A 16027-nucleotide genomic window follows, 5' to 3' on the forward strand; every position below is an offset into this window, starting at 1 on the left:
GTGGAAAACAATAAAATCATTGATTTCAAGTAAAATTGAGCCAGGAATGAAAGAATTAGACATAGATGGAATTGTTTATAGTGATAAAGTAATTATGGTAGACAGGTTAAATGAGTTTTTTTATATATAGTACTAGAGATATTGTAGATTCAATACAGGTTAATATTAATATTGTAGATTCAATACAGGTTAATATTAATATTGTAGATTCAATACAATTAAGAACATTATTATGACGATGTCCCCTTTTCAAAGTAATGGCTAGTTTACCTTGGTTCCCTCTATGTTGGCTGAGAATTTTTCTGCCCCTTCTTTGGTCATGAGATGAATTTTAGCGTCCACTTTATCAGTCAGCTCGATCTCGTTGTTGTTATTTTTTGAAAAATTAGGAAAATTTGAATTTTAAAAATAAATTTGACTTGCCTTTGCTTGAATATGTTCATCATGTGTGCTGAGACGTCAGCTGTGAGCATATCGAGGGAGCATGGCTTGGAAGCCATTCAGATCCAATGTTATCGCTCCTATCCTATCGGATACAAGGATTCTATAGGTAATATCGACAATGGAAAAACACAATTATACATCCATATACGCTACGCAAAGTCCAATGCACTCGAAGAAGTATGGAATGCTTGTCACAACGAGGAAATACAGGAAGCGGAATATGATGGGTGAGAAGTATGGCAAAGGTAGTGAATAGAGTGAAGATATTGAATGTCAATAGGTGGCCCACGTGGCCAGAAAAATGGGCGAAATGTGAAAAACAAAGTGCTAGAATGGTATCTGATGGGATTGAATGCAAAAGGGTAAAAGTTAGAACGCGGGATGATGTTTGGGGTGAAATGGATGAGAGTTGCGCAAAACAGAGACAAGTGGAAGCGTGTTGGAGGGACCTTCATCCGGCAGTGGATGGTGGATGGCTGTAAATGATGATGATGATTAAAGCCCGGACCCTGAGGGGGCTGTATATTGTTCAAATGTTGTAAATGCATTGTTAAAGGTTTGCCGAACCGTCCTACCTCTAATGATGATGATATAATGTAAATGTGTATTAAAAAAACATATTCGAAGCGAACGAATCATAAGCAAAAATTTTCGCTGCAAATGCGCACCGCAGATCATTTTGAAGTCGCTGCAACACGCATACGTATGTATGTACAATGTAAAAATAGGGATAGAAAATGTATATCCTACCTAGAATATCCTCGCTGGAATCTTTGCGAGATATCGCGATCTTATCCTCGGCAACGAGATGGTCAAACGTACAATTGAAGTTCCCTTCGCCTGTCAAAGATCTGTAGTGGATGCTGTGCTTCGGCAGTTTTCTTTCTGGTGCTTTCAACCAGCTAGAAAGAAAATTATTACATCATGAAAACTGACAAAATCAACTTACATATGTAGTTCATCAATTTTGATTATTTGAATAAATCGTACCTTTAACGTATATATCAAACATTTTCTCTCCAGTGAAGAAAGCATCGCCTTCAAGAACGATATCGTCCTTATTCCATATCTTCTTCAGGCACGCCCAATTCAGGCGCCAGCCTTCTCCCAATTTCAGACAATTTCTACAACTGTCCAGTTTTTAATGTTCTGAAACCAGGACAGGCTATCTTAACTTCACGAACTGTTCTCGGGACACTAAAGTTTAAAATGCACAAGTCTTACGTTGATTTTATTAAATCTGCCACTAAACACGATTTCGATTGGAAACTTGAATTATACATATTACTTATGACTTATGTAGTTACTTATTAACACTTTTACTATTCTATTTTTATCTTTTAATTCCACCAAAATATGACCGGCGTCATTTATCAATAGCGTTTTACGTCTACTTCTTTTCTGTACTGCAGTCTCTCTAAAATTTTTACGCACATTATATTAATCATGCTTGCTCTTCGATTGCAAAACATTATATTTTCAGGAACCTTTATTAAGCTTCTTTGATGTTTTGGCGTATTTCTGTGTATACTTCCCAATTTAAATCTAGTTTTTTATACTGAAATCTTAGACCTTTTATTTTTGGGTGTTGTTAAATATTTCTTTTCAATATTTACCATTTCAGTCTTGAAATCATCCCACCATTGTTTAGATGTTCATTTTCATATATAGAGTTTCCTCTTTAGGAGCATGTACATATGTATGTAATAGTCACAGCAAGATCTTTTTTCTTGGCTTAATTCTACCAGTCGATTCCCTTCTTCGTTTCTGCTACCCAAACTTTTTTTTTCAGTATGTCTTTCAGTAAAACTCATGAATTATGAAAGCTACTTCGTGACATTTTTGGCAAATTGTTCGTAAAAACTTTCTTATCTAAAAGACGCCGGAATCTCAATATCGTGATCTTATTGAGGGTCATGTTTTCAAAGAAATGTTTGGGATATATACATATATACATAAATACTCCAGTGGCATCCCTAAGAGCCGGGCTCAACTCGCGAACAACTTCGTTGAGGGCGATCACTAGTCACCGGAGCCTGAGGGGGCCGTGTATTGTTCAAAGGTTGTAAATGCATTGTTAAAGGTTTGCCGAACAATGGATAGCACTGTGACTTTCCTACCTCTAGCGATCACACCCGTCAACTTGTGTGTCGCGCGACTATTCGGCCGACAAAGTTGCACGGTGCGGCCCGGCCCTACGCCTTCTGGTTGGATCTCTCTTTGTCTGAATCCTCCTCCTATATCTGTCTGGATTGGTTAATTCTCCTATATCTGTCTGGATTAATCCTTCGAACAGAATAGTTATAGGAATCATTGGAATACGCAAGCCTCCTCACCACGACAAGGTGGAGATCCGACGAGGAGGATAATTATTTATTTATTTATTAATAACAGAAACACACAATGTTACAATTTTTTTTAAAAACATGTTTCTAAATATTTATTTATCTATTATATATTAGCCCCGATCATAGGTGTTGGCCAAACCGAATCCTTGGAATACACAAACCACGACAAGGTGGAGATCCGTACGAGGAGGATATTCTGCTACACAGCTATTTCCGCGTGGACAATATTTTGGAATATGCAAACAGAATGAACTATGGAATATTTGCATATTCCAAAGTACGGGATCGACAAAAGAAAGTATCTTTGAATGACCGCCGTGAGAAAATATTTTATGTCAATATTTATTCTTTGATAAATAAATATTTGACAACATACTACTAAAAAACGATCGCCCGATTAGTGACAAAATATTGAACAATGAATCATTCCTTCTTTTACTATTTGATTGAATAAAAACCAGATTAAAATGCGTATAACATGGAATACGTGACAAAAATATTCGACGAAAATCTCCCTATTTTTATCGCACAGATTTACTAGGTGACGTCATACCGAGTCCTCTTGAATTTTGCTCGCGCACAAGTAAGTAAGGCTGTGCGACAAAAATGGGGAGATTTTCACAGCACACAACTCTTAATAATGCTTAATTCATAGGCTAGCTTCCTCGGTAATATGTTGATAGATGTTCCAAGAACATATCCACTCACGTTTCCACCCAATTTTCCACGCTCAATACCTGAAACAAAAAACCAAACATTAAAACACATTTAAAATTAGGTACTTCAGCTCATTCAATATAACAATACAATCGGCGAATGTATTGCATATACATATGTATATTATAGTCATTCACCTGCTGGATGAAGGGTTCTCCAACATGCTTCCACTCGGCTCTGTTTGGGGCAGTTCTTATTCATCTCACCTCACACATTTTTCTAATTTGGTCGACCATCTTCCCTGCATTCTCTCGGGTACCATTCTAGCACTTCTTTTGTCCACCTTTTGTTCCTTATTCTAGCCACGTGACCTGCCCATTGCCATTTCAATGTCTTATTATCCATTGCTCGGCTAATTGGAATGAAGAGTAAAAAAAAGTAAGAACAGGTTAGTAAATAGAGCGCTCTGGTTTCAATTTGCTTCAGAACCAGATGACCGGCGATTATAAATCAAAATTATAAATATTTTATATTTAAATAATATCGAAATTAGAGCTAAAATATTTTATTTGTTATCGTGTGTGAATATGACGGTGAACGCACCTAGAGATGTTACAGATATAGTTAAACTAAACTCCTGACTGACCTGGAAGACGACGTTACATTGTTTGAGGTAGATTCTTCCCATCTTCAGGCATCTGAAGATCAGCGAAGTGGCGGGAGAGGTGATAGAATTCAGTTCTCGAGGTGCACCCTCGTCGATTGTGGAAATTGTAGAGGTCTCTTCTTCGCCTAAGATCACATGTGATGATATCCAAACTGTGCAACATAGTGGAAAAGGCGACGACCGAGGAGCCTGTGCTCTTCACTTAATTCTGCTAGAATCCTGGGACGTTTCCGTTTCCGTTCTCGCTCTCGTTCCCGTTCCTATTTTACCCTAACAACGCAGGTCGCGACGCGAAAACATTTGAAATTATTGCGTTGAAATGCCACTCATTCCCATTTTTTCCGTTTCCGTTCTCATTTTTGGGGGATTTTTTTTTTCACATTAAGCTTTCCGGATATGCATACCACAAATCCTGAAAGTTCCATCGTAATCGGTTGAGTGGTTTAGGAGCCTATACGAGACAGACAGACGGACATTAATTTTTATTTATGTATATAGATAATTCATTTGCATTTAATAAATATTGCATTAGAAATTGAGAGTCGTAACATGGGAAATATTGATTTTTTTCTGGAATGATAACTATGATGTTCCTGGTACCAAGCCAACGAAATAAGTATAGACACTGAGAGTTCATTTAACGTGAATTGATGTTTCGCATGGGACATGTATTTTAATTATTGCAAGAGAACTTAGACACCATCCAAAAGTGGATACAATTCTAGACAATATAGGCAAACGAACAAATGTCGGTCCATGGGACATTTACACTGAAGAAAAAAGCTTGTCCTCTCGTAAAACTGAACGACATGACATTTATCAGGCAGGAGACGACAAATATGTTGCAGCTTGACAAAACTTAATCAATTAAATGTGAGTAAAAGAGGTTAGTAAAAGAAAAGACCCCCCTGGATCTAGACTTTAGGTGAAGCGTCAATGGGCACTTCACCTACAAGTTAAGATGAAAGAGGAAGAAAAATAAAAAGTTTGCGGAATGTCCTAAAAACGATAAATAGCATCGTAAATATATTATGATAATGAGAAGTACTTATGTATGTATACTGCTTCAGTGTTTTCAGATAATCATTATTTTTAATTTTTGAATAAATTTGTATTTTTTTTTTTGAGCCAATGAAATCACCAATAAAATTTTCGTACTAATTATATGAAAATCTTTATTTAAAACATATTTTCAAATAATTTTCCTTAAAATTTAGTATTTGACCATCTTATGATGCGGTGCCTCTATGTAAAGGTAATGCTTAAATGATCATCATGAAAAACACTAATTTGGTGTCAATATGAAAATCATTGACATTTTTAATATGTTTGGTACCGCTAATAAACATACATATGTATGTATGTATGTTATAATTAAAACATGATATTATAAATTATTTTTTTTCATATGTCATAAACCCTGTCGATCCACTTTTTGACTGATCATAAGAATATCGCGGCAAAATATCGTATATGTATATCTACATATATACGTATACAAAATATATTTATATTTAAATTTATCCACACTATCATAATTTTAAGGTACTTCAAGACTATCGAAGTCTATTAGACTATAAGACAATTAAAAGTTGATATTAAATATTCGTGTAAGCACAAGCCATCTATGTATGTATGTAAGTCAACCGGGTTGGGGTTAAAAATATGTTGAATATTCTATTTTTGAAATACGGATAAGGGGTTCTATTTGGAAATAATATGCCATAGTCATTTGCAACTAACACATATTATAATATTTTTTTAAATAGATTAAAAATACATAGATATTAATACAAGGGAATAAATCTTTTTTAACACCGATACAACCAAATAAATATTCAGCTACTGAAATACAAAAACAAGGTTCTTCGGCCAGGTTTCAAAACGTGCACGAAATATTCTCATTTCTAATGACAACCGGGTTTCAAGTTGCTATTTATCCCATGACACTATTCAAACACCTTACACAGGTTGAAGATTCATTGAGATTTCGCGTCACCCAAAGTTCAGTGAAACATTTCATTGCACTATCATCGAGATGAGAACCACTCACGATTGTCGGAGTTCAAAGATTACTTGATATACTTATGTATGTACATATGTATGCTCGCATTGGAAACTCGCCGAATGCCCCTCTTCGCGGAAAGGCGGAATTGCAAGACGAAATAATTCAAAAACGATGAACGTATAGTATCTCAGTACCCTACCACCACCAAACAGAACGTTGATATACACGCTGTCATTGGACATTGCTATCCAAAAAACAAAATAATCCCCGTAAAATCCGTCTCCATCCGACACCGCACAGCGGGCTCAAGATACTGGGCATTGGTGTCGCATTCAAACGGATTTGTACAACCGCGTTCGACAAGTATTTACAAGTACATGCTCGATTTGTATATCCGCTCGACGTTCGAGCAAGCGCATTCAAAGAAAAAGGCATGTCCGAAAAGAAATGGCAAAGGCTCGACAACGGTATCGACCGGTGTGTACGCTGCATTACGTGCAAAGGTGGAAAATCAGCTAGAGATTTCGATAAAATCTCTAGACATTCATCCGGCGAAGCCCACTGACGAGAAGATTGGACGGCAGACAAGTTTGCCGTTATATCTGCCTACGAAGTTTGCCGTAGAGAGAAATCACACGAAAGTTCAATTTCAACTTCCATTCTAGCAAGATTGTTAGAGACAAATTTTGGTACACGGTTAGACACAGCTTTCCGGTAATATGTCGAGTGTCTCGATTGTCTTATTTAGTCTTTGCATCTACCTTTCGTCAATGGGTCGCATTAAAATGTTGACGCAGTGAAGCCATGAATACTGTTGCATAGGGGTGGGTGGAGGATCCAAGTAAAAGGCCAACAGTCGTTTCACAGCATTTATTGATGATTCAGGAGATACACGTATAGCCAGTGTTCAGTCCAGAATGAATTATATCGCCTACGTACCGCCTTATAAAGGGTAGATCTCTCAGGACGCCTAATTTGTTTACCTGTTGTATAGTCACGTATTCGGATACGTATTTCCAAGACATTGGGTCTTCCCGTACCGATTCTGAGAAATAACTAATAACGGTCATTGTTTAGCCTAAATGCACTTAGAGTCCAGATATAATCTTTGGAAGTAAGTGCATGCATTTAGTTAATCCGATAACAGATATCCTTTGGTCTAAGTGCAATTCGCTCAATCCGCGGCGTACGTAACAATACTATAACAGCGTAATTGAACATCTCAGATCTTGCGAATACACAGCCCTCGGTTAAAATAAAATAATGCTTACGGGGGGAACAAACGCCACAACATATACATACACGACAAATATTACATTCAGATAAACATCGATATAATTGAGTATTTAATAATTGAAGTTTTGAATATATTAATAATTGATTAATTTATAATCAAGGCACAAGCTATTACATATAATTTAAACACTGATTTTTTCACAACATCTAGATATTATTGAATTAAATTGTACTAAACAGATATTCTGATTAAATATGAGTATTCAGATAAAAATCGATATAATTGATTATATGATATTTGAATATTTTGAATAATTGATTAATTAATAGTCATGCATATTGCATGCTACATATCATTTAAACATTGAATTTTTCACAGCATCTAGATATTGTTGGAATTTTGAATATGAACTAAAAAGCACGGTAAATTAAAGTTGTCACATTTCGGAATTTAATAAATAGTTTTTTAAGAATATTTGGAGTGCACATATAAATGTAATATATACATATATGAATTTTTTAATAAAATTATGAATTGCCGCACCTTGTATTGTATAACATCATGTGTACTATATATAGTTTTATATTTATTCGATACAAATAAGATTCAAGCCGTTGTTCAATGGCAGACCATTTTGTGAGTTTATTTGCAGAGAGCAACGTCTCCTGAAGGCGACTCATCTAAGAAGATTATAAATAATACAAGATTATTCAGAGGTGAAAGTCTGATCGCAGGACATCTTGTAAGTTACGGATCCTGCAAGCCCGGGCTGTGCTTTTAGTGTTTTTTAAGTGGCTGCACTTTATCGCCACTGTCCCGAGACTGGCCTAGTGTATGTATGTAATAGAGGTTTTATATGTTATACATAAGTTAAATCTTGCCACAGATTTAACTGGCATATATTCCGTCTCGGCGCTCCTTGCGATCAGCGATTCTGGGATTCAGTGAATCAGTGATTCAGTGAAAACGCGATCAGTGATTCTGAGTTCGAATCAGTCAAAATCTGGAGTTCGAATTTTCGCATGATGACAAAACTTCATCTATTGTTACTACGTGTATATAGATACACTAAAAATTGCACGGAAAATCGATCGTAATATAATATGAGAACCTCAACATTTTTCCTGTGTATGTGAGAATGATTTTTAATGCATTTTGGGATATTTGAAAATGAGATGTGTAATCGATTCGTCAGTCCCCATTCTGCAAACCAAAAATCGTTATCAATGTGTCAGCTACTTCAACGCATTCTATGAAATGTACATGCATTTAAAATTAAAGTCTTTTTTTTGATAAGAAGAAGAACTTTACAGTTGTGTCATATGATTATATGGACTTCGGCGAATTCAGGATCCACAAGAAAGACGCATCACATCGACTGAAACCAATTTTATTTCATTTTACGACATAAAACACTGAACATTCACATTCAAAGCATGCACTTTGAAAGCGGGACATTGACTCACTTTCTTCGATAAATAGTGGATTTTGTAGCTGTGAAAAAAACTGTTTTCTCAACTAGATTACAGATTACTGTGGACATAAGTGATAGTTTGTGAATTAAGTTTTACATAAACAGTGTTTTTGGAACTGAAAATTGAACTTCCGCCGCTTTCAAATATAACGGCTCATATTTACAAATATTTATACATATAATATATATGTTTTATTGAATATTTGTATATAAGTGTGTTTTAAAATGTATAAAATTTGTCAATGTCCCATTTTCAATATAAAAGCTAGTCTACCTTGGCTGTCAAGAAGGTCTGGTTCGTTTCGTCTTTGGTCATCGGATGAATGTCGGCTCCAGCTCGTCGTTGTTAAGTGGAAGGGTCACCATCCTTTGATGGTGTCTCTGCTTGAATATGTTCGCAATGGGCACTGGGCTGTCCGTCTTGAGCATGTCGAATGTGCATATCTTGGAAGATTATGCACCTCGTCGGAAGTGATTCAGATCGAAAGATAACGCTCCTAAATACAACAAAATTTAATATTACCAATGGTAGAACAAAATTATACACATATGTATTAAAAATAAATAAAAACGAATATCAAGCAGAAATTTTCGCTGCAAATGCGCACCGCAAAAAAAATGAAAATAAAACATTTCACTATAGCACTATACATATATCTGCATATGTATTCCACTGTTTGTGACATCATCTGTTCATATTATGGCACTAGAATATCTTATATAATAATTGTCTGGGAGGAATTTTCGTATGTGTGTGTGTTTATAGTTCTGTTAACACATGTTCCGTAATAAAATTTAATTAATTTTTTTGAAAACAAAATCGTATTCATCGTATATTCATTCAAAATCGTAAATTTATAAGATTATTCGTATAAAAAAGTAGCTCACAGCCTCAAAAAGGTTGCGTACCCAAGCATAAGAACATAGCATATTATTACATATACATATACATCCATTTATAATATACATAAGCATTGATTGCACTAAAATCTAGTGACTAGATAGAGTCCATGAGATAGTCATCGATATTGATTATATTATAATACTATAGTTCAGGGTTTCCCAAACTTTTTATGCAATGAAACACTTTACAAATCCGTCAGCTCCATCTCGTCGTTGTTTTTTTTTTGAAAAATTAGGAAAATTAGAATTTTAAATAGAAATTTGACTTGCCTTTGCGTGAATATGTTCATCGTGTGTGCTGAGACGTCAGCTGTGAGCATATCGAGGGAGCATGGCTTGGAAGCCATTCAGATCCAATGTTATCGCTCCTATCCTATCGGATACAATGATTCTATAGGTAATATCGAAAATGGAAAAACACAATTATACATCCATATACGATACGCAAAGTCCAATGCACTCGAAGAAGTATGGAATGCTTGTCACAACGAGGAAATACAGGAAGCGGAATATGATGGGTGAGAAGTATGGCAAAGGTAGTGGATAGAGTGAAGATATCGAATGTGAATAGGTGGGCCTTCGGAGCGTGTTGGAGGGACCTTCATCCGGCAGTGGATGGTGGATTGCTGTAAATGATGATGATGATGATACAGTGTAAGTGTGTATTAAAAAAACATATTGGAAGCGAACGAATCATAAGCAAAAAATTTCGCTGCAAATGCGCACCGCAGATCATTTTGAAGTCGCTGCAACACGCATACGTATGTATGTACAATGTAAAAATAGGGATAGAAAATGTATATCCTACCTAGAATATCCTCGCTGGAATCTTTGCGAGATATCGCGATCTTATCCTCGGCAACGAGATGGTCAAATGTACAATTGAAGTTGCCTTCGCCTGTCAAAGATCTGTAGTGGATGTTGTGCTTTGGCAGTCTTCTTTCTGGTGCTTTCAACCAGCTAGAAGGAAAATTATTACATCATGAAAACTGACAAAATCAACTTACATACATATTTAGTACATCAATTTTGATTATTAGAATAAATCGTACCTTTAACGTATAAGAAAGCATCGCCTTCAAGAACGATATCGTCCTTATTCCATATCTTCTTCAGGCACGCCCAATTCAGGCGCCAGCCTTCTCCCAATTTCAGACAATTTCTACAACTGTCCAGTTTTCAATGTTCTGAAACCAGGACAGGCTATCTTAACTTCACGAACTGTTCTCGGGACACTAAAGTTTAAAATGCACAAGTCTTACGTTGATTTTATTAAATCTGCCACTAAACACGATTTCCATTGGAGACTTGGATTATACATATTATTTAAGTCTTAGTTACTTATTAACACTTTCACTATTCTATTTTTATCTTTTAATTTCACCAAAATATGACCGGCCACATTTTTCAATAGCGTTTTATGTCTACTTCTTTTCTGTACTGCAGTCTCTCTAAAATTTTTACGCACATTATATTAATCATGCTTGCTCTTCGATTGCAAAACATTATATTTTCAGGAACCTTTATTAAGCTTCTTTGATGTTTTGGCGTATTTCTGTGAATACTTCCCAATTTAAATCTGGTTTTTTATTCTGAAATCATAAACTTATTATTTTAGGGTGTTGTTAAATATTTCTTTTCAATATTTACCATTTCAGTCTTGAAATCATCCCACCATTATTTAGATGTTGATTTTCATATGAGTTTCCTCTTTAGGTGCATGTATGTATGTAATAGTCACAGCAAGATCTTTTTCTTGGCTTAATTCTACCAGTCGTTACCCTTCTTCGTTTCTGCTACCCAAACATTTTTTTTCAGTATATTTTTCAGTACATCCAAAGTGTTACCCACTTTAGCGTAAAACTTATGAATTATGAAAGTGACATTTTTCGCAAATTGTTCGTAAAAACTTTCTTATTTAAAAGACGCCGGCATCTCAATATCGTGATCTTATTGAGGTTCATATTTTCTAAGAAATGTTTGGGATATAAACATATATACATAAATACTCCAGTGGCATCCCTAAGGGCCGGGCCGCACCGTGCAACTTTGTCGGCCGACTTGTTGCGCGACGCGAAAAAATGTATGCAAATGTGTGCGACAAACAAGTTGATGCGTGCGGCATGTCCCATCTACCAGCATGCATTGGTCTGGTCGCCCTCTAGAGATAGGTGTTCTCTTATCGGAACCGGAAGTAGTAGTTTTACTCTAGAGAATCGAGGTTTTTTATGTTTTTCTCAGAAACCTTTTGGTTTATTGAACTGAAATTTCATATCTAGAAGTTTCAGCGTAATAGCAAGTTATGGATAAAATTTGGTAAACATACCTCAACCGGAAGTGGCAGTTTACTCTTGTTCGATTTATCTTTCACTATTTTTTTGACCCCTTAAGCATGAGTGATTTTCACGAAAAAATTCAAGTATAATTTTTGTATTAATGGGATGAAAATAAAAATATCACTAAATTTAATAAACTGGAAGTGGGATTTTCTCCTCTTAGAAAGGTCAAAAATGTTGTCACCTAGATCCAGTCCACACCCCTGAACGTATTAAGCTGAAAAATTATATTTGTATTATTTATGTACTAACTTAGATTTGGTAACGTTTTGGTCAGAATTCGTAAACCGGAAGTAGTATTTTTTTTTAAAACAATATTTCATTATTTTTTCATTATCTTATTTTGACCTTTTAAATTATTTTAAACGTCGTGATATTTCTGAATGGTCAAAAAGAAATGTCAAAAATGTTGTAGCCTGGATCATGTCCACATCCCTGAACGTATTCAGCTTAAATATCATATTTGTATTCTTTATGTACTAACTTAGAGATGCTAGCGTTTTGGTTAGAATTCATAAACCGGATGTAGTATTTTTTTTTAAAACAATATTTCATTTTTTTTTCATTATTTTATTTTCACCTTTTAAATTATTTTAAGCGTCTTGATATTTATTGTGTCTTATAAAGTTAGTGATTTTAAGTAAAAATAAAAAATAAAATCACCAAAATTAATGAACCGGAAGTGGGATTTTCTCCTCTTAGAAAGGTCAAAAATGTTGTCGCCTGGATCCTGTCCACATCCCTGAATGTATTAAGCTGAAAATTTATATTTGTATTCTTTATGTACTAACTTAGAGCTACTAACGTTTTGGTCAAAATTTGTAAACCGGAAGTAGTATTTTTTTTTAAACAATAATTCATTATTTTATTTTGACCTTTTTAATTATTTTTATCCTCTTGATATTTAATGTGTATAATAATTATACTAATTTTAAATAATAAAACAAATTTGAACAAAATCCGACAGCCGGAAGAAGAACTTTTGTCTTGTGCAAGTATTTGCGCTCAATTTGTATCGCTTTCATAGTTATTAGTTCAATATCGAATTTTGTTTTGTTACCTTCTTATATTCCTCAAATACATAGATAAAGGCATGGGTTGGTCACACCCGAATTTTTTTTTATATGTCTATAATTTTACCTTTTTGTTTTATTATATTACCATGTGGTGCTCACTGTTCATGGAATATTATATTTTTATTTGTATTTATTGGTGGCACGACAAATCAGCGCAAACCGACTTAGCGCCGACCTTTGGCGCAAAATCATCAGCACAAAGTGATCGGGACGTCAATTTGCGCGATCAGCGGAAATCAATCACTGCGAATTCAGTCAGATTTGGAAGACGACGTTACATTGTTTGAGGTAGATTCTTCCCATCTTTAGGCATCTGAAGATCAGCGAAGTGGCGGGAGAGGCGATAGAGTTCAGTTCTCGAGGTGCACCCTCGTGGATTGTGGAAATTGTAGAGGTCTCTTCTTCGCCTAAGATCACATGTGATGAATTTTTCACCTTTTCCATTACGTCGCACAGTTCCTACATCATCACTGATGATATCCAAACTGTTACCCGTAGTGGAAAAGGCGACGATCGAGGAGCGTGTGCTCTCCACTTAATTCTGCTAGAATCCTGGGACGACGTTGATATATTTAAATTGGCGAATTTGGCGACAACTTTTCAATGAAATATTTTCTTTGGCTTATTTCGGCGATTCAAACATATTTTTATATTTCTCATGTACATAGTTCTGTAATCAATATATTAAGATTGGGAACTAATGATATACATACATATGTATTGTACCGGTGGGCCTGGTTTCACCAATTTTCGTCATATGAACTATTTGTACATTTTATACATGAATATAATTTGTCATCAACTGTTTATTACAGCTAAAACCATATTTTTTATTTTTTTTATTTTATTTTAAAAAAATCAATACCACAGAGACTTGACAGTTTGCCCCAAAGCGTCAATGTGATTATATTACAAATAATAAAAATCATAAAAATTATAAAAAAAACATCATAAAAAAATAATAAAAATCATAAATAAAAAATAATTAAAATCATAAATATAAAAAAAAAATCATAAAAAAATAATAAAATATATATTTAATGAAAACAAATGCTTTTAAATTGAAAATTCTAGGAGATTAATTTTATTTAAAACTTACTGAACCCGGTATGCGTTGCAATGTCATGATAACGCATGCAATTCCCGTTCCCGTTTTCGTTTCCATTTCCGTTCTCGCTCTCGTTCCCGTTCCTATTTATCGGAAAAATGCAGGTAGCGAACACATTTGAACTTATTCAATTGTTTGTTTATTGTACCCTAACAACGCAGGTCGCGACGCGAAAACATTTGAAATTATTGCGTTGCAATGCCACTCATTAACGTTTTTCCCGTTTCCGTTCCCGTTTGTGGGTGACTTTTTTTTCAAGGTAAGCTTTCCGAACATGCATACAACAAATCCTGAAAGTTCCATCGTAATTAGACAAAATGATATGAGAATCAAAAAAAAATTATACACTTATGTTACCGATTAACATATAAAAATATTATTTTTTCGATTTTACCTGAATTTATTGGGAAAATAATATTTTTTATCCCAAAAATATTATTTTCATCCCAAAATTCTATTTTGATCCCAAAAATATTATTTTATTCTGAAATTGCAATCGTAAATCTTAAAAATTTTGCATAATTTTCTTGAGCAGGTAAAAATTTGATTTTCTATTAAAAATTAACAATTTTTCCAATTTTCAATTCAGACGGTCAAAGTAAATTAAAAATAAAATTATTCTACTTGCTATTTTTATGAGGTTTTTCATTATTTGCTATATTAAAAAATTTCTCAATTTGAAATCCTATTTTTATTATTTTTTAAGAAATTATTTATATCAAACGATTCGGTTTTTCACCAATAATTTTTTATATGACATGTATACATATTTTGGTATTTACATATATTTTTACGTATATGCATACATATGTATGTCGTATATTATACATATGCAATTAATAAAATATAAATAATTACCTTAGTAAAATAGATAATATACATATGTATATTTTACAATGTGAAGAATTTTTCAAAAATGACATAGATGTGAATTTGTGAAAAATTCTTTTATTTTTTCATTCGATATAATTTGATTGCCACCCGTGTACTTTTTATAAATATAAAGCCTAAATGATTTTTTATAAATATATAGCCTAAATATATAGAGTAAAGCAAAATATATAGCCTAAATGTAATTGATTACTTAAATTATATAATAACTAATTTGATACAATTGAATGTGTATATACATATACAGACATCAATTGTACACAGATATTTTGAAAACCTTTGAAGTCTGATAAAAATACAACTTTTTTTTTCAAAATATATAACTTTCATTACAGATGATTCTCATTTGACATTTTAGAACTACACATATTTTTTAGACGTGGCCGTTTTTAGAATCACGTCATAGGTGTACCCAAATTAAGAAGCTTTTGAGACACCATTATGGTGCTTACGGACTAAGCCAACGACGATTTTGGGCCAACTTTTTAACCAGCAGAAGCGTACAAAATATCGAAATAAAAATTAAATTTTAAAATTGAAATTAAATATTAAAATCAAGCTAAAGAGCGAGATTGAGCTAAAATTAGATCATCGTTGATGTTTTGAATTACAACAATGTTTTGAATTACGACGATACGCATTTAAAACCAGAGAAATATTATAATTTCTCTGCTTACGAGCGAAAAAAAATATTGTTAAAGTCGTCACGAGATGTTACTGTATTTCTACCGTCGACGATCGATAAAAAAAAACAATTCATAAAAAACGCGGTGTCGGATGTCGGTGATTTGTCAAAGGGTTTTTTTTCTTTCGTCGAAATTAAATTAATAATCACACATTATCCGATAAAATTTACCTCCAAAATGATTTAATTAATT

Source organism: Arctopsyche grandis, chromosome 2, assembly GCF_051622035.1.
Source record: "Arctopsyche grandis isolate Sample6627 chromosome 2, ASM5162203v2, whole genome shotgun sequence".
Classification (NCBI taxonomy): Eukaryota; Metazoa; Arthropoda; class Insecta; order Trichoptera; family Hydropsychidae; genus Arctopsyche; species Arctopsyche grandis.